General features: G+C 48.0%; 2 long non-coding RNA genes across 9 annotated transcripts in view; one reads left to right on the plus strand and one right to left on the minus strand.

The window, feature by feature from the left end:
- The first annotated feature begins 4,563 nt into the window (after positions 1-4,563).
- Positions 4,564-25,528, plus strand: part of LOC120603803 (uncharacterized) — a 49,128-nt gene continuing 28,163 nt past the window's right edge. For both annotated transcript variants that reach the window (XR_005653146.1, XR_005653145.1), the window contains exons 1-2: positions 4,564-4,924; positions 5,883-6,073. This is a non-coding gene — a long non-coding RNA (uncharacterized LOC120603803). The remainder of the gene's footprint in view (positions 4,925-5,882; positions 6,074-25,528) is intronic.
- LOC120603802 (uncharacterized) lies at positions 9,505-23,971 on the minus strand. Of its 7 annotated transcripts, none has more exons than XR_005653142.1 (6): positions 23,795-23,971; positions 23,025-23,567; positions 21,988-22,828; positions 21,055-21,186; positions 16,539-17,475; positions 9,505-10,336 (listed from the first exon to the last, which is right to left on the minus strand). It is a non-coding gene; the product is annotated as an uncharacterized LOC120603802 (long non-coding RNA). The 7 variants fall into 7 exon arrangements; XR_005653143.1 differs by lacking the exon at positions 9,505-10,336 and adding an exon at positions 15,587-15,772; XR_005653139.1 differs by lacking the exon at positions 9,505-10,336 and having other exon boundaries at positions 16,411-17,475.

Below are 25,528 nucleotides of genomic sequence, written 5' to 3' on the forward strand. Positions count from 1 at the left end.
TGACTTCTGAGAAGTCAGACTTCTGACTTTTGGAACTATAAGAAAATAAATTTGTGTTATTTTAAGCCACTAAGTTTGTCGTACACTCTCACAGCAGCCAGGGGAAGCTAATGCAGATGCTGTAGGGGAGACAGGCTGTTGGAGGGTGAGTGGGACCAGGGGGACTTGGAGGGGGCTGCTGCAATAGTCCAGGCAGGAGATGAGGGTGGCTGGAGAGAAGGGGATGGATTCGAGAGAGCTTTAAGAGCCAGAACAGGCAGCCTCGCCGATGGGCTGGACACTCGCGGGGAGGGGGAGGAGATAGCCGGGGTCTCTGGCTCGCTCAGTCACCCCTGGGCTGATGCCCGGGACACAGAGCTGGCCACCACGTGGTTCCTGCTCTAAGGAAGAATTCAGCTGGAGGAGGCCCAGAAATAGTTACAGAGTTATGGGAAGGACCAGGCTTAGCTGCCCCGGAACGTAGCATCTCATGCCATTCAAGTTTCTGTCCCAGTATCTCTTCCTCAGGGAGGCCTCCCTGACCGCCCTGTCTCAGAGAGCCCCTCCCATGCCCTCTCCCTCCCTGGGCTTTCGTTTGCCTTGTGTGTCATAGCATCACCCTCATATCGTCCCCCTGCACGCTGCATGTTTATCTGTTTCTTTGCTGTCTGGCTCCCCGACTCGATCATCAGCCTCATGAGAAGAAGGACTTTGTCCCATTTCTTCACTGCTGAATCTCCAGCACCTGGGAGCAGTCTGGCCTGAGAGGTGCCCAGCACACGTGTGTGGAATGAATGAATGGATCCCCATTCTCCAAAGAGGATACTAAGGAAAGCTGTAGCGAGGGAACCGACTCACTCAGGGTCACACGGTTACTAAGTGCGGGGTCGGAACTGATTCCAAAGTTGGCACTGAGTAGCCTGCTCCCTCTCAACCCCACTGACACCGCCCACACTCCAGAAATGTCCACTTTATGGGGTGTAGTACTCTACCTTTCTTGAGATCTCAGACATTCTAAAACAGCACCTTAGAACCTGCAGAGATAGGGAAACTGAGGCTCAGAGAGGCTGGGGTCTTCCCTGAGGTGCACAGCTTGCCAGCGGCAGGGCTGGGATCCGGCCGCCTCCAGGTCCCACAGCTGGAGGTCTTCACTCACATTTCCAGCATGCTCTGGGCCCCCGAGAAATAAGAAAGATGGAGTAGGTGTACACCACACTACCCATTGTCCCGGCCGAGCCTGGAGTAAGTCTGGTGAGACCTCAGGCCGGGGTCTGAGACAATGGAATCAAACTCCAGCTCTGCCCCTCCCCTGCTGTGTGACCTCAGGCCAGTGGCCTCCCCTCTCTGGCCCAGAGCTCTTCCGGTCCCTCCAACTAAAATCTAGACAGAGCAGATAAAGCCCTCTCGAGCACATTTTAAAATAAAAACACCCAGTGTGTATTCTAGCTGATATTTCACACTAGCTTTTACTTCTACAAACGCATACAAATGTAGTCATAATAAAATGTAATGAACTTAATTTGAAAAAATCAACGATCAACAAAAGAAGAGTTTATTTTTCTCTTGTGCGAATGAAGTCCAGATGTAGGCAGTTCAGGGCTGGTATGGAGACTCCTCAAAGCTCTCTGTGTTCCAGACTCCTGTTCACCATCCTGCCATCCCTAGGCTGCGATCCTCCTTCTCATGATCTAAGTTGGAGGACACAGTGCTAGCCTTCACATCTGCCCACCAGGTGGCAGGAAAACAACAAAAGGGCGGGCAACCGTTGAATCTCCAGAAACTGCCACATACACTCCCGATTATCACCCATTGGCCAGAACTCGGCCACATGGCCATGCCTAGCTGCAAGGGAAGCTGGGGAAAGCTGCCTTTATTCCGCACAGCTGTAAACTCAGCTCAAAGTGGACCGAACATTTGTAACTAATTAGGTAATTTCAGATAGTGGTACATGCCACGAAGGAGCAAAACAGAGTGACCTGCGGGAGAATGTGCGTGGGAGGGCCTCTCTGAGGTGACATGGCTGGGACATAAAGGAGGAGGAGGCCCAGGGGTGAGCATTCCCGGAACGGGCAACAGAAAGCGCAGACCCAGAGGCAGAAACAGGTCTCTGTGGTGAAGAAGTAGAAAGGAGGCCCACGTGGCTGGAGCTGGCCTAGGACCGAAAGCAAAGCCAGGAGGAGACAAGGTCAGAGAGGTGAGCCAGGCTAGAGCCTGGGGAACACTGCGAGGCCCAGAGTGGAGTCTGAGGTTTTCTCCTAAGCCCGATGGGGAGATAATGGAGGCTTGAGCTGAGGAATGACTTGACCTGCTGTGCTATCCCTTTGAGAGGATGCCAAGCTCCCGGGGCCTGCAAAACTTACCTGGAACCCTTCGGAGAGCTTCATTCATTTGTTCGTTCATTCAATGAAAGGGCTTTAATAGCAGGAGAAGAGCAGACAGACTGAGCAAACATGCACGCATATCGATACAGCTCACAGGTGGTTACGAGTGCTTTGAAGAGCAGACCACGGCCTGAGTTATCCTGGGGGCCAGACCTTCCCACTTCCCATGGGAAGTGATATTTGAGCTGCAATTTGAATCATAAGGACGCATTATCTTGGTGAGGGCTAGCGAAGAGGCAGAGAGCGTTCCAGGTAGAGGGAATGGCTCGTGCAAAGGCCTGGAGGCAGGCGGAGAATTAAGCATCTGAGAAACTCACCAGACTCTGGCCTGGCAAGAAGGTGGAGGGTGAGAGGGGAGGTGAGCAGAGGTCAGAGCTTAGAAAGCCGGCGGGGAGGGGCTCAGGGTTTCCATGCTCTGGGCAGGATGATTTAGTAAGAACTTTGACCCCAAATCCTGGGATGGGCCTGTGGCCAGATCCAAGACAAGTAGGGACCTAGCTCTCCTTGGATGATATTTACGGGCTCAGTGATGACATGGCTGCTGTCTTCCTGTGGCTTGCTAGTCATTGGACACTATGTGCAGGCATGTTCCTCTCTTGCTCCCAGCTAAGAGCACCCTCTGACTCAGCCTCCTGCCCCAGCCACCCGCTCCCATCACCACGAAGCCTGCTGTCCCCTCCCCGCTTCCTCCACTCCGAGGCTCCACAGAATTGCATAACCCTGGTGCCCGGAAGAGCATCTAAATCTCCAGGCAGACCTACCCATTTTACAGAGGGAGGAACTGAGGCCCCATGAGGAGGAGACCCTTCCCTCAAAGCCACACTCCAACACTGGAAAAGAGCCAAGGCCTGGCACCAGGTCTCCTGAGACCTGGAACTAAATCTTCATGCTGTTTAATTTAAAAAGAAAGAAAAAAAAGAAAGGGTGGGGAGAGGAAGGAAGGAAGGAAGGAAGGAAGGAAGGAAGGAAGGAAGGAAGGAAAGGATGGAGGGAAGGAGAAAGGAAGGGAGGGAGGGAGGGAGGAAGAGATTACAAAAGTCTAATTCAAATTGAACTTCTAGGTGTGAGCCCTTCCCTGGGGAGAGAAAGGGATTATTTTACACTCCCTATGTGCCAGGTGCCTTACCTATGTCAGCTTGTTCTGTGGAATTCACAAGCTCCCCAGTGAGATGGATACGATCACATTCTCTAAGTGGTTTGGAAAATGGAGGGTCTTTTCAACCCACCCATCATCACACACCTGTTGCCTGAGAGAGAGGAGATTTGAACCTGACCTGGCTGTAATTCCTAGCCCCAAGCACTACCCCACCTGCCAAAGCTGCCTCCAGCCCAGCCTCTCCTCTGCTTCCCTCCTTGTGGCAGTTGCAGCCTCTTCTTTCAAAGGTAAACAACTGAGGTTTTTTCCTGGCTGCCCACAAGCCTGCAGATATGTTTCCTTTGGCCCACGTGTCATTTTAATAAAATTTGAGCCAATGTTCCCAAATCAAGAGATTTTACATTAAAACCCAGATTTCTACCTCCTTTAAAACACTGGAAGATTTGACCCTGCTGAGCCCACGTTCTGCTTGACAACAATCAACTGGAGGTGGGAGTGTTCGAAAGGGATGTTCCAATTCCCCACACTCCCCACCTCTCCCTACTGCCTTCCACCGCTGAACAGAACAGGGTTCTGCTTTAAGAATGAGAGAGTCTGGCTGTTGGGTAAACAAGGAATGGTATCATCACAGTGTAAACCTCGGTTTCTTCCAGATATCTCACTAACATAGGAGTAAAGGGATGAAAACGGAAAACGCACAAATGTACAAGGACGGAGAATAGGAAACGAGAAGACGGAGGAGTGAGGCAGCCGAGATTTAGAAGCCAGAAGACGGCCTTTCGCCAGGGCTCTTCATCTGGGGTCCTAGTCCTGGCTCTTCCTGGAGCCAGCTGTGTGGCCTTGGGAAAGTCACTTCCCCTCTCTGGGGCTCAGTTTCCTCCAAGTTTAGGGGAATCTGGGCGTGGATAGAAGCAGAGGCCACGGGTCCTTTGCTCCCCTTGAGAAATGATTCAGAAAACCTTTGGGTGACTTTGGATGACCTAAAGGGTGCGGGTTTCAGGGGTCAAAGGAAACTCATTAGTCCTGGGGGTGCAGGAAAACTTCCAGCATCCTCCACTAAAGGAGACTCTTGAAACTAATAAATTGCAATGGATGATGCTAAAAAGATGCGAGGGGAGAGGGACAAGGAAGAAGGATGGCTTTGAGCTCCTATGGGGTGCCCGACGCCTTATATACATTTCTTACTTTATCTTCTTATTCTCTGTGTGACCTTGGAGAAGTACTCAACCACTCTGTGCCTTAGTTTCCCCATCTATGAAATGGGATGTGGTTGGAGGGCTAGTTGTCCCTCAATATCCTGCCCCACTTCCATAATAATGGACTCATAGTTGAGCATAGGGCCGTTTCAATAAAGACTACATTTCCCAGCTTCCCTTGCAGTTAGATGTGGCCATGTGACCACATTTTGACCAATAGGAGGAGATCAAGCAAAATGGACAACTTCCAGGTTGTACTTCCAAGGGAAGGGGTAAGCCTTTCCCCCTTTCCTTTTCCCACTGGCTAAAATATGGATGTGAGGTCGAGACCAGGGCAACATCTTAGGGGGGGAGAACAAAAGTAGCAGCTTGGGCACGATAATATGGAACTGCCATATCAGCCCCAACCTGATAAGTTTGTTGTACAGACTCAGTGCACCGAGACATATAAATCACTGAACACAGGGCTCGGAACAAAGTAAGCTCTTGTGTAAGTACTTGCGGGTTCTCAATCAGGGATGATTTAGTACCCTAGGGAATATTTTTGATTAACATGACTGGGAAAGGGGACCTGCGCCCCGGCACATAGTGAGTAGAGGCTGCTGAACACCCTACAAAGCAAAGGACAGCCCCCACCATAGAGAACTAAATATCCAGCCCCAAATGTCAACAGTGTCATGGTTAAGGAACCTGGTCTAATGGGTAATGCCCACAACTTACCTAGTGCCTGGCGTGGGTGTGAAGCCTCATGGGTTCCAGGTAATGGGCAGGATCCTTTGATATCCTTTGCTGAAAGGCATCTCCCTGCCCAACCACGGCTTTATATCACTCACCCTCTCTGTCTGCACAGGCCCAGTCACGGGGCGAGGGGATTTGCATCAGGGGAAACTATAACCTCATCACATTTCTGCAGCTTGATTCCTGCCATCTCCCACCTCTCCCGAGATGGCGAAGGACATGTTCAAACAGCTCTGCCTTCCTCCCCACCCACCCTGTTGCCACCCAGACCAGTTTCTGGGTGGTGGGCGGAGGGCACGGTGCCAACCGAATGTGGTCCAGTTTTCCCAGGCAGGGGAAGGAGGGCAGGGTTTTGCTCCTGGAATGCAGGGCCCACACCGTCAGGGCTGCCTGCCCGGGTAAGAAAGGGTTGAACACTGTTAAAGGCTGGTGGACTGTTGAGGAAACTGCTTCCTAGAGAAAAATCCAGATTTCTCTTCTCCAAATTCCCAGGATGTGGTGAGCCCCAGCCTCCTGAGACGGCAGGGCAGGCTTCCAGAACTTTCTATCCCAGCCACACAAAAACCAACAGACTGGAGCAAAAGCCATCATCCTGAGGAATTTTGGGGATTCGCTGAAAATTCGAGAGGAAGTAAGGCCCACGCTAACATGTTCGGAAGATTTTTCTCTCAGCTGTTCTGCTGGTAAGCAGTCATTCATTTACTTAAATATAGACTGCACCCCACTGTTCGCCGACCCAATAGCTTCCAAATGCCAGTGCCTGAATCTCTTTGCTGAGTGCTCTCTTTCTGGCCAACAGAGCCCATTGAGGCCATGCAGGACAAGCTGGAAGTGCCCACAAGTTCCTGCCCCAGCAGCAGCCCTCACCCAGTGACTGATGGAGGTGGTGGATAGAAAACCATTTCTTTGCCTTTTGAGGGGCGTATTCTACACTGGTCCCGGAGTTCCCCAGTGGGACTGAGCCCCAGTTGCCCATAGCAGTAACCTGCTCATAAATGTGCCCTGTGTGGCTGCCTTCCCCACTCCTTTACTTCCTGGAACCACTTCACAAACAAACAGCTTGAATCTTTGTCTTAGTTTCTGCTTCCGGGGGCACCCAACCTGAGGCCTACCTGTTCTGTGAGTCAGACGCACAGATATTTGGGGATCAGAAGGGACGTGGCTGCTCCCGCTGGGAACTCACAATCAGATGGAAAGCCAGACACCACTCTAATAGTCACACAAAAGCAGAAATACAAATGGCGATGAAGGCTGGTACTGGGAAGAGACACAAGACCTTGTCAAAACCCTCCAACAGCTGCCCTCTGTCCCAGATCAAAATCCAGAGTCCTCATTGTGGCATCAAGGCCCTACACGACCTACCACCTCCTTACCCTTCTGAGATCACCTCTCCCCACTGTGCTCCAGCCATGATAGCCTCCCAGCTGTTTCTCAACTGTGCTGGGCACATTCCTACCTCAGGGCCTTTGCATTTACTCTTCCTTCTCCAAGGTATGCTTTCCCCATATCTTCCTGCAGCCAGCTCCTTCTTCTTGACTCAAATCTTGCTTCAAACATCACCTCCTCAGAGAGGCCGCCACCTCCCACCAGTCACTTTCTCGCCATGTCACCCTGTTTGTTTACTTCATAGCACGTAGCGGTCTGACGTTATCGTATCTATTTACTTGTTTACTGAATGATCCCCAAATGTGAGCTCCAGGAGGGCAGGGACTATGTCCCCAGTGCCTGGCACAAATCCTAGAACAGAGTAGGTACTCTATGGATGTTTGTTGGATAAGTGGTTGAATGTTTAAGTGATGAAAAGAAACAATGAATAAACGAATGAATAATGTAAGGCCAAAACAAGGGGACCAAATCTCATCTGGAAAATCAGGAAAGGCTTCCCTGAGGAGGTGATATTGGAGCTGAGATGTGAATGAGAAGAGGTATTAACTGGGCCAAAGGGGCTGGAAGAGGGAACAGCATGTGCAGATGTTCAGAGGTAGATCCCAGAGGTTCCAGAACTGTGCTGGGGAACAAAGCAACTACAAAAGACTTTTAATTTAATTTAATTTTTATTGAGGTATAATAGACGTATAACGTTATATTAGTTTCAAGTGTACAACACAATGATTTGATATTTGTATATATTGTGAAATGGTCATCATAATAAGTCTAGTTAACATCCGCTATCATACATAATTACAAAAATTTTTTTCCTTGTGATGAAAACTTTTAAGATCTACTTTCTTAGCAACTTTCTAATATGCAACACAGTATTATTATCTATAGCCAGCATGCTGTAGATTACATCCCCATAACTTACATATTTTATAACTGAAAATTTGTACCTTTTAACCCCCTTCACCCACCCATCTCTGTTCTCTATATCTATGAGCTCGTTTTTTGTTTTTTTAGATTCCATATGTAAGTGAGATCATATGGTATTTGTCTTTCTCTGTCTGACTTACTTCACTTAACCTAATGCCCTCAAGGTCCATCGTTTTGTTGCAAAAGGCAATATTTCATTTTTTTCAAGGCTGAATAATACTCCACTGTGTGTATGTATATATACTGCATCTTCTTTATCCGTTCATCCGTCAGTGGGCATGTTCGTGGCTTCCATATCTTGGCTATTTTAAACAGTGCTGCAGTGAACATAGGAGTGCATACATCTTTTCGAATTAGCGTTTTAGATTTCTTTGGATAAATACCCAGAAGTGAAATTGCTGGGTTATATGATAGTTCTACTTTTAATATTTTGAGGAACCTCCATACTGTTTTCCATAGTGGCTGCACCAATTTACATCCCCACCAACAGTTGCATGAGGGTTCCCTTTTCTCCACATCCTCACCAGCATTTGTTGTTTGTTGACTTTTTGATAATAGCCAGTCTAACAGGTGTGAGGTGATATCTCATCATGGTTCTGATTTGCATTTCCCTGATGGTTCCGGATGTTAAGTACCTTTTCATGTGGCTGTTGGCCATCTGTACGTCTTCTTTGGGAAAATGTCTATTTGGATCCTTTGCCCACTTTTTCATCAGATTGTTTGATTTTTTTTTTTTTTTTTTTGCTGTCGAGTTGTATGAGTTCTTTATATATTTTGGATATTAGCTCCTTATCAGATATGCGATTTACAAAATGTTCTCCCATTTGGTAGGTCGCCTTTTCATTTTGTTGATGGTTTCCTTTGCTGTGCAGAAGCTTTTTAGTTTGATGTAGTCCCATTTGTTTATTTTTACTTCTGTCACCTTTGCTTCTGGTGTCAAATCCAAAAAAATCATCACCAAGACCAATGTCAAGGAGATTACTGCCTATCTCTTCGTCTAGGACTTTTATGGTTTCAGGTCTTATACTCAAGTCTTTAATCCATTTGGACTTAATTTTGGGGTATGGAGTGCCGAGACTTTTCTTAGTACTTTCGCACCGACTATGTGTCAAGCTCATGAGTACGAGGGGAGCAAAGCGGGCATATTGCTGTCCCCCTGGTGGTTTCAATCTTGTGGGGAGGACAATGACCAAAACGCCGGGAAGATGTTTATCCCCAAAGATGAGCTGCCCTACAGAGCCTCATGTTATATCACACAGCAGACACTCATTTTCTAAAATACCCCAGCTAGGAGCTCTGAGGAAACGCGTGGAGGTCACGCACACGCACACTCACACACACACACGCACGCACACACCCCGAAAGAAGAATTCCCCGAATTGCCCATCAAAAGGAAGCGAAAAGAACATCCAATGTAGTTCCTTTTTGTTTTTAATAGTTTAATTAATCATCCTCCGCCAGTGCGATCACCACAAGCACAGGGTTGCAAATTCCTCAGTTCAAGAAAGAATGAAACTGGCCCCCGCCATTTATGTTACAACGAGCATGCCCTATCAACTCTCCCCACTCCCCACCCGCCTTCAGTCTGGCAAGAGCCAAGGCCAGGCCCAGTCCCCTGATGGGTTCTGTGTTGCGTGCTGGCAAGGTGCCAGGTTTTATCTTCTGGCTTCTCAGTTCGGGACCCATGTCTCGCCCCTCCCAGCGGTCAGAAAAATACTCCACCTGGACGCCCCGGTCCCCCTCCTCTGTGCGGCCCCTGGCATTGTCGACCTTGCTCCGCGGCCCCCGTCTCATCCAGGTGCTCATCTCCAGCAATGCGGCAAAGGTTTTTTCCTCCCACCTCACCAGGGCCTCCCCACCTAGAGTCCACCAGCCGGGGTCATGGAGGTCAGAGACGCTGTCCCTTCCCTGAGGAGCCCAGCAACCAGATGACTCTGGGACCATCCAGCCTGATGTTCTTTTATCTCCCAGGGAGGGGAAGGCACACACTCAGGTCCTTCAACAAAGGGAGTTTAACATGGGGACTGGTTATGTGCAGTGAAGAAGCCACAGGAAGGCAAGACAATCCAGAGCAGGAAGATGCTACCGTCTCTGGGGCCGGAAGGACAGGAGACTGGTGTCAATGAAGCCCAGAAGCCAGCCGCTGGTGAGGGCTAGAACCAGGGAGAGCCTGCGGCCACGGAGGAGCATGTCTAATGCTCAAGGCACAGCAAGGCGGAGAAGTACCCTGGCTTCTCTCTTCAGTGCTGCCTCTCCCAGGCCAAACCCAGAGGAAGCCAGAGGGCAGGGGAGTGGGGAAAGGCAGCTCTGCACGGAGATACAGAGGAGCAGCAGAAGGGCAGGGGCTGGGGCAGAGAGCCAACAGGCTGCCACAGCCATAGACATGCCCCTCAGTTCTCGGAGACCCTCCTGCCACCACACTCTGGGAATCAAATACTTAAAAGCCTTGAAGAGCCTAGCAGGAGCGAGGGGGCTGGCGGTAGAGTTACTGCGAGGTGCTGAGCAGGGCAGGGCGGAGGCTGGGGCAGACTGGTGAGTGTATGTCCCATCTGAAGGGGCATCTGCTGCTCAGTGCCATCTCATGCTCACCAGTGAGGAATGCAGGCCCGAGGCCGCCACATTGTTCCTCTTTGTTCCTGAGAAGACAGAAGTTCAGATTTTTTATATGAAATCTCCCAATATCTAAAGGTTGGCAATAGATTTAATTTCTATATGTGTGTTATCAGCTGTAAATAACAACCAAAATACACATCCATAGTTGGGACCAGCACTTTGTGCCATCTATATCACAGAGCCTTGGGAGGATGGTGTCTAACCATGGTCCAGATCATGCATTGACTAACTGTCGACTGACTGAGTGACCATCAATCTGACAATCCCAGTCTCTATTCCAATGCAATTTTATTTTTTCCAATCACCTGTCCTTCTAGTACCGTTACATTTCCATAAATACTCATGTCAACAATTTTCTGGGGGATGGGGGAGGTAGACGGGAGGAAAAAAGAAAAAGAAAAAAATTTAAATCATTTCTTCAATTAAAATTAATTAATTAATTAATTAAGTTTTTACGAAAACGATTTTTTGAACCCATGAAAACACCTACTATGTGCCGGGCTCTGGGAAATAAATCTTACGAATTAACCTGGTCCCTGCCCCCAAGTTGCTCAGAGTCTGGCGAGGGGCCATTCCCATGAAGACAGTCATATGCTGGAGCTGTGTCTGCTATTTTCACCATGTGTCTTCTGCACCTAGAACAGGGCCCTGGCACATAGTAGATGCTCAATACATTCTGTTCAGCCGGATGAATACAGAGCAGTACAAGTTATGTTAGCATGCATTCGCAAGAAGGGCAAACAAATCTGAGATATTAGAATGGTTTGAGGCCCTCCAATGGGCCACAGTACATAGATATACAGTTTATTTGTGTATTAAAATTTCTTTGGGGGAGGGGAGTTGGCAATTAGAGAAAATATATCTAAAAAGGCTCCTGAGGTGGAGATAGGTTGAGAAACACTGTTTGAGAGGGAAACATGGGGTTATAAGAGCACATATTAGGGGCCCATAACCCGGCCTGGACGATCACAGAATGGTTCCTGGGGAAGGAGGTGTTTCAGCTCTTTCTTAAAGGATATGGAAAAGTCAGCTAGATCAGGGTCAGCAAACAGCTGCAAAGGGCCACATAGTAAATATTTAGGTTCTACATGTCTCTGTTGCAACAACTCGATTCTGCTGTGGTAGATCAAAAGCAGCCGTGTTCCAATAAAACTTTATGTACAGAAACAAGTGATGAGCCAGATTTGGCCCCCGGGCTGTGGTTACCAACCCCCCGATCTAGATGATAGGAAAGGAAAGGCCACAAGAAAACAGCTTGAGCAAAGCTGTGGAGATGTGCGGGAGCATGGAGCGTTAGAAAGGAGCCATCCCTTCTCCCCAGAGTGCAGAAAGAGCCATCTGTGCTTACACAGAGACTTGTGCTGTCACATAGGCTAAGCGCAGGATCCTGAGTTCATTCAATCCACAAGTATTCACTGAGTGCCTACTACGTGCCAGACATGGGACTAGGCACCAGGGACACATCAATGAATGAGATCACTTCTGTGTCCTCGGGCCCTAAAGCCTAGCCAGACGTATAGTTTTTGTTAAATAAATGTGTTGGATAAATGGATGGATAGACGATTGGATGGTTGGATGGGCAAGTGGGGGAGACAAACACTAAATAGACAAATGAACAAACAAATAAGCAATTAAATACAGCTTCCTCACTAGCTGTGGGACCTTGATGAAGTTACTTAACCCTCTCTGTGCCCAGGAGGTTAATAAAGCAAAGTTCATGACCAGCACACAGTGGCTGCTCTATAAATGTAGCTGCTGTTATTCTTTTAAGTCCATATGCTATTAAATAAATACACACTTAAGAAAACTGATAAATGGTACTCGGGAACAGAGCAGGTAGATGAGAGAGAATAGGGAACTGCTTTGGATCAGGTAGTCTGAGAGGGCCTCTGAGGAGGTGGCGGTCAAGGCTGTCCTGGCCACATCCTGTGAGTATATTCCAGAATTAGTAGTGTTTGCAGCCCCATTGCCCTGCAGCCTCACAGAGGCAGTTAATTACAAATAGCTGCCTCTCGGTTGTGCAGGAAGGTGTCTTCTCTAATTAGAGTGTCAAGTGCTTTGAAATCTAAGGATAAAAAGGGGAAGAAAGGGTGAGGCTCTGGTCACAGGGCCAGGGCCCCCACTAGAACCCATCCATGAACCCAGAGAACTAGATTCATACTCTTGCAGACCTGCCTGGAGCTGAGCCTCTCTCAGGTCCTGTGGAGTTTAGGGGCGGTGGGAAATGCACTCTCTTAGGGCAGGGGTCGGGGGCTGGACTCGAGATAATGTGCTTGAAGCAGGAGGTCCAGCGTATGACAACTTAGGTGCTAAATCAGCATTTAGATGTCTCCAGTAGTGTTATTGCTTTTGTGGTTGTCGTCATCTGCCACTTACTAGCTGGATGATCCTGGACAAGTTACCGACCCCCTCTGAGCCTCGGTTTTCTCTTCTTTAAAATAGGGTGATTACAGTAGTGCTAGATGCAGGTAAAGCACATGGTGCACAGCAGAGATAATGACATTTCTCTTGGTGGCTGTTTAGGAAGCCATTACTTTGTACCAGGCATGCTTCAAGCGTATCGTATGTGTTAACGCTTTTAACCCTCACAAATATTATCCCCGTTTTCCAGACAGGGCCACCAGGGACAGCCCTGTACTGCTACTCTAGGGGGTTGCCAGTCACATAGACCAGCACCCCTGAAGTTACTCACTCAAGGTCACAGCACCGGTATATGGCAGAACTGGGATGAGACCCCAGGCAGCCTGGCTGCAGGGATCAGTGTTAGCGCCCCCCAAAAGACGGTGGTTGTAAGTGGGTTTCTGAGGTGCTAAGAAATGGTTTTCCCTTTGCCCAGCCAGATAGCTATCAAGACTCAATCTACCGATCTCTCTTGTTTCTCTCTACCCCAGGGATTTTTGACGGTTTTCTTGTCTTCGAATTTTACAAGCGCGATTCATTCATGTTTTGATTTGTTGTGCATACTGCCATTGGAGGGAACTTATGAAAATGCCAGGACATCACACCTCAGAGATTGGCCCTGCAGTCACATGTTCAAGGCCTTTACTTGACAGATAGACTCAGAGAGGCAGGGTAACTAGTCCAAGGTCACACAGCTACGAAGGGGCAGAATTGGGATAGATCTTCCAGACCCCAACCTCACTCCTCTGAATCCCCATATCTGTCTCAAACTGGTGGCCCTTGAGCCAAATGCAGCCTGTAGCCTATTTGATTTTGTCTGCTCTATGGTGTTTTCCTAAAATTAAGATTTATCATCAGCATTTAAAGAAAAGGATAGTTCCAGGAATAATATTCAAAATATCTAACCCGGGCAGCCGGGTCAGCTACCATTCAGAGTGGACGCTGGCTGTCCAGCTGAAGCCATGGAGATTATATGAAAAGGCAATAAAAAATGGAAGGTCTAGAAAAGGCAAAACTGTGGGAACAATGAAAAGGTCAGTAGTTGCTGGGTGTTAGTGGGGGAGGTAGGGAGGAACAGGCAGACCACAGAGGGTTTCTAAGGCAGTGAAACTACTCTGATACTGCAATGGTAGATACATGTCATTATGCATTTGTCCAAACCCACAGACTGGACACCACCAACGTCCCACTCTGGTGGGGCAAGTTGACAGTCGGGGAGCCTGTGTGTGGAAGGGGCAGGGGGCATACAGGAATTCTCTGTGCTTTCCACTGAGTTTTGCTGTGCACCTAAAACTTTCTAAAAAACAAAGTCTATTTAAAGGAACCAGAAGATCTGGCTACATTGTTCCCACATTTTCATGGGGCCACGGTGCATTGTAACTGAGTCCCAGTGCTCCCCTTAGACTGAGAGTGTGTGTCCAAGTCTGCCAGGCCCCTGGGCCCACTCGCTCCAGGCATCACCTACCAGACCCTGTGTGTGGCCCAGACGTAAAGAGGATTCTTTGGACGTTCTCGATGAGATATAGAACTGAGTGACGGTGTGGCCTGCAGGAGCCAGCCAATGAGGAGGAAGGAGGCCCGGAGACAACTGCCTTTATCAGACCCTGCTCGTCAGCTCCCTTGTCCGAGGCCTCCTGGGCACGTCCCACAGGGCTCAGTGAGCCGCTCTTGATTCACCCGCCATCTGCCTGCGCCTCTGCGGTGGGCGGAGACCCGCCATGGGACATGGCCCGCGAAGCAGCCTCGCTTTGCTCTGAGGGAGGCAGAATCAAGGCTTTGAATTTTGAAATGATGACAACCTGTGGGCTTAGAATAAAAATGGGCAGGAGGTGGAAAATCAGAAGCTACTTTAACTGCCCCGAAGAAATTATCCCTAAGATCACATCACATGATCACTCACATGAACTTTGTTTTTCAGTAGTCTTCTTGTACAATCACTCACATTTATTGATCACCAAGCATGTCTACAGGAAGTCTTGAGTAGAAACAGCAAAACGGTTGGGAGGGGTGTTCAATGGCCAGCTGTTGTTTGCATCTGACCGCTGTCCATCCCCCACCTTCTGGTAGCGGCCCCGTGGTTTTCTTTTTGGGAACCACTTCTTCTCCACTGTCACTCCACACAGCTCAAGAGGGAGTAGGCGTCTCCCCAACAAGAGTGACAGATAGATCAGGCCTGGGCAGTGAGCATATTCCATCCCCCCGGCCCCAGGATTGGTTCTGGGGTGGACACGTGACCCAAGTGAGGCCACTCCCAAACTTGTGCTGGGACTCCACAGGGGAGTCAGCTTCTATCCAGGGGCTTGCCGACATGGCAGAATGGAAGCCCAGGGAAAGCTGGGGACTATCTTTATCACCACATGGGGTGACCTAACCGATGCAGCCGAAAACAGAGAGAGCAGATGCTCATCTGGATCCAGACATTCCTGAAGCTCAACTCATCTCGAAAACTTCATTGACATAAAAAACCAATGAGTGTGCATGCGCGCACACACAGACGCACTTTTTTTCTTAAGCCATTTTGAGTTGGGTTTATTTCTATCACTTTCAGCTGAAAGATCCAGACTATGCAAGTAAAATAGCTATTTCCAGGATGGCAAACAAATTCGTGCAGCAGAACTAGACAGTGAGAAATCCATGTAGAATGCTCTGGAAGTTGAGAAGAGAGAAAACCAGAACTGGCTTCAGGAAAGAGGCAGTCTTTTTCTTTTTCTTTTCATTATTCATTCATTCATTCATTTTTATTCATTATTCATTCGGAATTTTTGATATTCTAATAACAATGACAATTTGCTGAATGATTACTAGGTGCTGAGCGTTTTCTCAGTCTGTTCATCTTCACAAGAGCACAGTGAAGTAAATGCTGTTGTCTTTACATGAAACGAAACTGAGACTCAGAGAGGTGAAGTGACTTGCCCAAGGCCACACAGCCATTAGGTAATGTAACGTTGACTCCAAAACTCAAACTTTTCATCCTCTGCAGCACTGTCTCATTTCCACATTGCCAGCATTCTAAAGTTCTGTTCCAACATGTGTTACCAAGATAGTAAACAGGTATTTATCTAAAAACAAAAATGAAGTGGATTTTTGCCAGCCGGAGACCCTTCCCAGAAGGCCTTGCTGCTGAGTCAGGAGAGAGTGATCAGCGGACATCTTCCAATGACTTCAGAGGCTGCCCCAGCTGCACAGAGCCACCTGCTGCCAGGTCATTCTCTTCTAAGGCGAGAGTAAGCTTGGCGCATTTGGGAGGAGAAGGGTGTTTGGTGGCAACTGAGTGAAGAGGAGGAAGAGGATGGCAGGAAGCAAGGCCGGGAGGAGCAGGGAGGCGGGCCAGGCGGGGCTTGACAAACCATGCGGAACCCGCTAAGGATTAGCAGGACCCAGTGCAAAATGAAAACGCAGGGGCCCTGGCTCCGAAATTACTAAGGGTTTCAACTTGGCCATAGCAGAGCATTAAACCAAGTTCAGGGCCCTTCAGAGTGTGAGGTGCTGTGTGATGACACGGGTTGCTCACCCATGAAGACAATCCTGAAGCCACAGTTAGGAAGCGGATTTTATTTTCTGTACAGATGAGACGTGAAATCTCAGGGACATGAGGTGACTCTCCCGCAGTCCCACAGAGAGCAGTGTTGGAGTCAGGATTCGAACTCTGGCCTTGTTCTCACAACTTAAACTAAAGCTGAGAGGGCTCCACGTGGTCCCAGATGCCCGAGGCCGTGGGGGGCCAGAATGACGGGTTTGTTGCCCTGAGACCCTGTGGTCAGCAGACCCAACACTCATTCCCTTTTCCCTTTCACCTTTCACCATAGGGCCCACATCCTCACTTACCCAGCATCCTTTGCAGCTGAGACAGGTATGTGATCAGTCATGTGATCAGCTCTGTCCACTGAGATGTGAGGGGAGCTCTTCTGAGGTTCTGAGAAAGGATGAAGGGGACAGATGTGGCCGGTGCTGCCCTTCTTCCTTCTTCCTACCTTAAGAAGTATTCATCCCAAAACCATGAGGGAGAATTCAAGAGGATTACAGAGATGCCAGCAAGACCCCTGACTTTCTTGAGCCACTAATTCAAGACTAACAGCTGCCTCCCTCTGAACTTTGTATTATGTGGGGAAAATAAATCCTGGCTTGTTTAAGCCACAGTCAGTTGGATTTCCAGGTGCTTTCAGCCAAATGCATTTCTGTCTGTCATGGTCATAGGGTACTCTGGATCCCCATTATACATATGGAGATACTGAGGTCTGAAATGGAGGGGAACTTCCCTGGGTCACATGGTGAAATCATGAGTTTAGTGACTCACCATCCAGTGCTCCTTCTGCTCATGCCATACCTCCTGGTCTATTTCCTTCCATTCCAGCTGCTGTAGACATGACCAGCAGCTGCTTCGTAAATTAAACATAAGGCAGTGATGACCTCGCTCTTCTCTCTTACGTAAATAGCCCCCCAGGCCACCGTTTCCAGGCCTTTGGACCCAGGACAACTTCCCACATCCTTTAAAAAGATGAGTTGGCCAAATGTAGAGTCCATGCTCCTGGAAAGGTGTGAGTCACGGATCGTGGAGCAGAAAGTTCACAGCCAGGAGTCTGCCTATCATACTCGGAGGCCAGTCCGCCTGGCTTACACTGAACTTGTTTTACTGAAGCACTGACTCATCTTCAGCTTGTGGTCAGCTCCGACCCTCGGGTCATTTTCTACTCTTCTTCTACCCAGCTGGTGGCCTTTAATTAGGTGCTGTCGACTTCCCGTCTCTGTCCATGTTGCCTTCCCCCTATTTTTAGAGAATTAGAAAAATATTATAGAAAGAATTAACAACAAAAATAACAGCACTTACTATATTCTAAGTGCTTTAAATGAATTTAAAATTTTCCTCAAAAAATTACTGTCTGAGATGAGTAATATGACTATTTATATTTTATGGGTGAGAAAACTAATGCTTAGAAAAATTAAGTCACTTGCCCAGGGTAACAGAGCTGGGAGTATTTGGTGGAGCTGGAATATGACCATGAGTGTGTGTGACCCTGAAGTCTAGCTCTAAAGGACAACCAATTGGCTCCAATTAGGATAGCTTCAGAGGCTCCGCTAGAGTGGTTCAGACTATAATAACATTTATTGTTTACTTAAAAGACATCTGGAGATTAGAGACCCTTGGGTATATTTGGCATCTCAAGGTTGTCATAAAAGACCAAGGCTCTTCGCACCCTCCCTCCCCACCATCATCAACAAGACACCAGCTTGTCCTTAGGCTGGTCGCCTAATATCACGAGATGGCTGCCATAGCTCACTCATCACCTCTTCACACAATAATGTCCAAGCAGGAAGGGAAGGAAAGGCACAAATAAGTCTCTCTTCGTGTGCCTCTTTCTTATCAGAGAGGGAATTCTTTCCCAGAAGCCTCCGGCAGAGTTTCCCTTTGGCCCGAACTGGGTCACATGACCACTCCTGGACCAATCAGGAGACTAGGATGGCCATGGTTGGCTTAAGTCAAATGAGGTTTACTTCCCAGGGCTGGGGGCACATGGCCAGCTGAGAAAAGTCAGGGTTCTGTCAGCAGGAAGGAGGGGGAAATGGCAGTTGGCAAAGCAACCCCCAGTGTCTGACATCCAGCACTTTTAAATGTTTAGCACAGGCACCACTGTTGGTTTGCAAGATGACTAAAGGTGGTACGTGGATGAAATTGTGTCTGTGTGTGTGTCCGTGTTTAATTTTAGCATTTATTATTTATGTACATTGGAAAAAATAAATATATAACTAACTCATCAGAACCATGGATATCATTTCTCCAGATAAAACAACTGTATTTAAGGTTTTTAAAAAACTCAATGAGTTAAAGAAAAATGTTCAGTAAATAATAGTTCATTTACTTGAAGATTTGGCAATGGTAAGGGTAGGAAACACTGTTCTGTGTTATCCTGCTTGGCATTTTTTCCAACTTCTCAGAGGCATTCTGTCTTCAACCTCCCTCTTGAGGAAAATAAACACCCACAAAGATTTTTGCATCATCTGCAAATATGATTCAAATATAGCCTCCAGCTCAAATTTAATCCAGGCTTCCTTGGCCGGGAAGGGCAGGCATCTCGACTCCAATCCCTTCCTGATATTTCACCTCTGTTTTAGTGGTTTTACAGTTTCATGGGGCCTGCCTCTCTTCTTGTAAGCTGCCACAAATCCTACTTCTGAAAGAACACAATATAAATAATTGAGTAACCACAAGAGAGTCTCATCCTTGTCAGGAGTGTTCAGACTGTCCTAGGACATTTACTCTTTTCATTTAAACAAGAATTCGGGGGTCCTTCATAAGAACTGGATAAATAAAAAACAGCCCAGCGATACAATGAGATGTGCTAGAGCCTTCTTCACGAAAAGGAACGAAGTAGATCAATACATGCTGATATCAAAAGATCTCCAGGGTCTACGGTGACGTGAAAAACGCAGAACAAGATGTACAGTATAAATGAGGGGTGGGCAAACTTTTTCCGGAAAGGGCCACTAGTAAATCTTTTATGCTTTTCAGGCCACGTAGTGCCCGACGCAAATACTCAAGTGAGCCATCATGGCACAAAAGCGGCCGTAGACAGTGCTTAGACACATGGACAGGACCGTGTTCCAAAGAACTTTATTGATGGACACTGAGATTCTTTTTTTTTATTTCATGTAATTTTCATGTGTCATAACATATTAGCCTTCTTTTGACTGTTTTTCAACGATTTAAAAATGTGAGGAAATGTCAGAACCCTTCTTAGCTTGCACGTTGTACAGAATAGGCAGCGCATGGCTTTGGCCTCAGGACTGTAGTTTGCCGATCCCTCACGTAAACCATCGGTGCCAAAAGAAATGACAGAGAAACATAGGAAATAGAGAGAGAGGTTACATTACATCTCTGTGTTGTATGTGGGATATATATTTGGCGAGAGAGTGAAAAAAAGATTTGTTTATATATTTGAAAGGGCATGCAAGGAACTGGCAAGATCAGGTGCTTCTGGGGAGGGGAGCTAGGAAAGAACAGAGGAAGGCGAAAAGGAGACATTTTTTCACCACAATCCTTTAATACTGTTTGAATTTTTCTCCATGTGCGTGTGTTACTTTTACAAGGCAGAAAACATTTGCCAAAGCAAAAAAAAAAAAGTGTTCCTATGTCACAGTCCGTGAAGATGGGATGATCTCAATGAACACATGTTGGTGACCACGGGACAGCTCCGGGGGCGTGGTTCACAGGGTCATTTACAGACTGGAGCCCCTGGAGTGGTAGAGCAGGCATCAAAATGAACGCTGTTGGCATCAAAATGAACGCTGAGAATTTGTATGAAGTGACATGAATGAGTAAATATTGAGGGAGTTGAGTCGGGGTGGAAGTTGTGGGAGGAGCAATAAAATCTCGCTATTTCCGTTTTATGCTGTTCCTTATCTGGGTCACAGTAGAACCAATGTTCTGCCAATATTTACTTTTGATCTTTGCTCCAGAGTGGAGGAAAGATGCCCAGGCTCAGCATAAATATGAGGGTGGAACTGAGAGTTATGAGAAGAGAAAGGAACTCACCCTGAAATATAATCACTTCAAGAACTTAAATGTGAAAATGCCACTCGTTTCACAGAAACTCTTCAAGGCCATGGTGGCTTGTTCAGCACCCCCTCTTGTCACTTCGGTCAGCTTTTTCAGAAACCTGGGACTCTGTGAGACCCATTCGGAAGCGTTTTGACCTAGGTGCGAGCGGGTGTAGGTTTTTTATCGGCAACGATATCAAAATCAAGACATTTCACATTAATATGGGAGTTTCCAGTTTCCCCTGAAACACTTGGAGCTCAGCCACGTGGGGCCCACTTCCCAACGTGGGAACTTTCGGTGGTAGCCAGGTGGTAGTTGCACCTTTCTGATCGGACGAAGGCTACTTGTTAGCCACAGTCCCCACTGCTCCCTGTCACCCTTCAGGACTGCTTCACCTGCTGCTTTTTTCATTTATACATCACTCACTCAGCTAATATTTATTGTGCACTTACTATGTGTCAGGCACTGGGCTTATCGCTGTGAACAAAACAAAGAGAGACAGAGAGACAGAGAGACAGAGAGACAGAGAGACAGAGAGGATATCTAAATAGAGCAGGTGAGTCCAGCTGGCAGATCCTATCTTTGCTCAGCATGTCCCCAAACACAAGACAGCCCCCCGATTCGGTGGCTATTTTGATTTACTAAGAGTTCGTAGTGCGCTAACTATGATTAAAAGAAAATTTAATGAATTTTCTAGAATCAATTTGACTCCACGTAAAAGAATTTTTTTTTTCCGCCAAAAGGAGATTGCTTTGCACGTATTGTTTTGAACTTTTCTTTTTCATTTAACGACATACTTAGAACTACCTTCCGTGGAAGCTACATTTTCCTGGCCTTCTTTGTAGGAGAGACGCTTTCTCATGGTTCACACAATATCTTGGTCTGGCCTGTAGCACAGGAGAAGTCTACTGAAACACCGTGACTCTTCCAGCCATAATGCTGAGTGAAAGAAGCCAGACAAGAAAGAACACATATTGTGTGATTCCATTTATATAAAGTTCAAAAGCAGTAAAATTAACCTTTGAGGGGAGAGGAGTTACTGGGAGGGGACATGAAAAGCTTCTGGAATGTTCTGTTTGTTTATCTGGGCGCCGATTACCTGAGTTTGTCCACTTGGTGAGAATTCATTGTATGATGTGTGCACTTTCCCGTGAAATTTAAAAAACGCACAGTGTTCTCAGAACATGGGCCGTGCTGTATAGAAACGCGTTTCATGTTTTTGCCACATACACACATGTGAGCGTTTAGAGGACTGGATGTGAAGTTGAGAAGCCCGGGTCTGAATCCCGGCTCTGCCACCGTCAAATGTGTGACTCTGGACAAATCACTCAGCCTCTCTGAGCCTCAGATTCTTCATGTGGACTCTTTACCAAGCCCATGAGGCCCACAGGCTCAGCCTCTGCTGACCTCTCCACCTGGGTCTCCCAATCCTCTCCGGCTTTTTCGCTAAACTACAGCCACACTGGCCACCATTCTGTCCCTCCCACGAACAAAGCTTATTGTGGCCTCAGGGCCTTTGCACTGGCTATTCCTGCTGCCTGGAACCATCCTCGCCCTGCTTTTCATGTGATTGGTTCTTTTTTCTCATTCACGTCCGAATTCAAGTGTCACATCCTCAGAGAACCTGTCACTGACCATTCCTCACACCAGCCATCGTCAGTTTCATCCCCTGGTCTCATTGTCTTCCCAGAGCCTCTAACTAACTGAAATTGTCAGGTTTATGTTGCTGTCGTTGTTTACTTGTGACTTTTTTGGCACTTCTAGACCCATTGACTCCACGAGATCAGGGATCTTGATTGTCTTGTTCATTGCTACATTCTCATCACCTAAAATAATAAATATCTGCTGAATTAACTAAGCAAACTACACAGTGATCTGATCCTACTTTATAGCCTCTTCGAGAGATTCGATGAGGTGATATTTTGAAAGGGCATTTTAAGAAGCTAGGTTTCTAAAACACGAGAGAACTATGAAAGCCTTATTTGAAGGTTTAACTCTCCTGAGGAAAATCTAGATAGGCTTAGGTTTCCCCTTGAGCTACACCTTCAATAATCTGATCTGTGCTAAAAGTTTCTATGCCTTCTGCAGCCATTTTCCCCCTCATCTTTTATGCTATTGGCCCTTTGCTGGAACAAAATTACTGGAACAAAATTAGTTTATTTATATGATATTATATTAACATGGCATTAAGTATTTTAAAAGGTACAAGGAGTGTATGATGAGAGGTCTGGCTCCTGCCCCAGAGGCAGCTGACATTTCCAGACACCTGGCGAATGCTTCCAGAAATTTCCTATACGTAAACAGGCATGTAGAGAAATATATACCCACCTTTTCTGTTTACACAGAAAGGATCTGATTATACACGCTGCATTAGATCTTTGCTCTTCCGTTTTTCCACTTTACAATCTATTTTTATATCACTGCACATGAAGTGGTTTGGGCTTTTAGAGACCGTCTGGTACTTCGTCAGGTGTCTGTCCTTTGGGATGGACACTGAAGCTGCCACTGCACACAGTGCCACAGTGACTCACCTTGCACAGACGCCTCTGGACCCGGGAAAGTCACTGGAGCACTTCTGAGCCTATTGAAGGAACCCAAAAGCTCACCCGTCCCCAACCTCTTCTCCGCCCCCCTCCAAATACCCTCCCTGGTGTTTGTGTTTTGGCCTTTTAAAGACTTTTTTTCAAAATTGACTTTGGCTTCTTGGCCCAAACTCTGAAGTGTTTGAGCTGATAAGATAGCAGGCTTGGCTGAGGGGGCCAGGAGTAAATAGTTACCTTGGAGGCCCTTGGGCCGAGCAGAGGAAGGGCTCATGGTCCCCCAAGATTCTCCGCACCTCCAGCGGTGGGCGGTGTGGACGGAAGGAGGGTGAATCCATGCTGGGTCCCAGACAGGCCTGGGAGGGACGTGGGAGGAGATAGGAAGGCAGCCGCCCGCAGGCCCCATTCCTCACCAGTTCCTCGTGACCTTCGAGAATGGCTTCGAGAGCGTCCAGGCAGGGTCGGCCCCCTATTTACCGGGGCCTCTCCTAAGGTACACAAGACACTATGGGCACGTTGGAGCAAAGTCCTGGCAAACCTCGAGACTCAGGTGCATCCCCAATTGGCCTTGTACCCCGAAGGGCCTGAGGCGGCTACGAAAGGGGCCCTGTCTCCATGGCTGTAGCAGAGGACACTGGCACAGTCTCAACAGTATCACCACACGCTAGTCACCGTTATCGCGTTCCGGGATGTTTACCTGCCCAGCTCTGACCTAGGTCCTTGGCCACTCAGCAGTGAGCCACTCAGTCCAGATTCCCACATTCCAGAACTTTCATCAGTCTAGAATAGCAGAGAAATGACAAACAGGCAAGAAGTACCCAGGGTGCCGGGTGCTACAATGGGAGGACAGACGGGCTGTAGGGGCCGGACTTAGGGCACTGCCTGGCCTAGGGCGGGGAAGGCCCCCTCGGTCATAGCATATCCCAGCTTAACACCCTGCTGGGGCTCCTCCAGGCTCCCCAGGACCCCCAGGGCCCCCAACCCCCGCATGACCTGGCCCCGCCCACCTCTCTAACTGCGGTCAGTGCCATCGGTCAGTGCCATCGGCTCGTCTGCACTCTCTGTCTGCTCCTCTCTTAGGTCCTCACGCTGCCGCTCCTTCTGCCTGCAGCACCCTCACCTCCACCTCCTGAGGCGAACTGTCACCTCCACCAGAAAGCCTTCCTTGATGCCGCTGGATGGGTCTGGCGTGTCCTCAGGGCTGTGACATGCTTCTGCACATCCCCCATTCCAGCTCTGATCACGCTGGATCGACATTACCTGTTTGTGGATGACAAAGTAGGCCAGCATGCCCAGAGCCCAGTCCCTGTGACCGGCCTCCATGGATTCAAGTATCGGCTCCCCCTCTTAGCCGTGCAACCTTGGGCCACAGATTTCTCCTCTGGAAAATGGGCGTTATGGCGATACATGTCTCATAGCATGGGTGTGGAGAAGAAGGGACTTAATGTAAGTGATTAGAACAGCGTCGGGCCCAGAGTTCACACTCTGGGTTGGCTGTGTTATTATACCCTCGCTCTCTCTCCCACAGACTATAGTAGTTACTCACTTAACTAACATTTGCTCGTGAAACAAATGCAGTCCTTCAAATACGAGCAGTGGCGGGGCGAGGAAATACTTGGGATATAATGGAAAAGTTTTTTAAAACACAACACTAAATAGTTGAGCAGTATGATTTATAACGAGGCAAACACATGCACTCACACACACACACACATTCCAATACGCTGGCTTAGGAGAAAGAAAAAAACCAGAACGTTCAGTGCGGTTGCATTAAGATGGGACAAAGAATAATTTTTCTTCTTTCTTGTTTGATGTGTTTTTTCCTCATCTTCTTTAATAAGCATGGTTTCCATTTAAATGGGGAAAAATAACAACAAATCTAGAAGAGGGAGCCCACAGCCCTTTCTGTTCCATACAGTTTCCCACAGACTGGGGCGGGGAGGGTGGGGAGGGCAGGATGGGCTCACGCTCAGAGAAAGAGCTGCCCTTTAGAAATGAAGCAAGAGTAGGGGAACCAGTGTGGTCCAGGCGACACAGAGGGTGTCAGCCGACCAGGGGGAAGCTGTGTGAATAATGACAAAGCAACCCTCTCCCAATACAGGGCATGGTGGGACATTCTGGAAGCCGCCACCTCCACAAAGCCTCCCCGGACCCCCAGACTGGGCTAGCAACCCCCAGACTGGCCTAATGCCACCGCCTGCGTTTCCCAGCAGCCTAACACTGTCACCACCATGTCCGTAAAGGGCCTGCTGCGTGCCTCACTTCACATGTGTCACCCAACCCAGCCTGGCCCTGCCACCCTGCCTGCGAGCAAGCCGTAGGTTTCTACTGCTAGCCCCATTTCACGGAGGGGGAGATAGACTCAGCGGTTTAATCCTTTGCCCAAGGTTGCCCAGGTGGTAAACGGCAGAATCTAAATCTAACATTATTTGGTTCCATCCTTGTCTCTGGCCACCTTCCTCTCATTTCTACTAAACTAGATGGTCAGTTTCTAGAGGAAAGGAATTGGGTCACAGTCTTCACCACGCCCCCCTCACCCCACCACATGGCCTAACCTAGAGTCTAGAACACAACAAGTGCCTAATAATAATGGCTGAGTAAATGAACTAACAAATGGGTTATCGATGGATAAGTGGATGGATGGATGGATGGATGGATGGATGCATGCATGCATGCATGAGTGAATGGATAGATGGATGGGTGAGTAGATGGGTGAAATGCATGAATGGTAATGGATGAAT

Source organism: Pteropus medius, unplaced genomic scaffold, assembly GCF_902729225.1.
Source record: "Pteropus medius unplaced genomic scaffold, Ma_sr-lr_union100, whole genome shotgun sequence".
NCBI lineage: Eukaryota > Metazoa > Chordata > Mammalia > Chiroptera > Pteropodidae > Pteropus > Pteropus medius.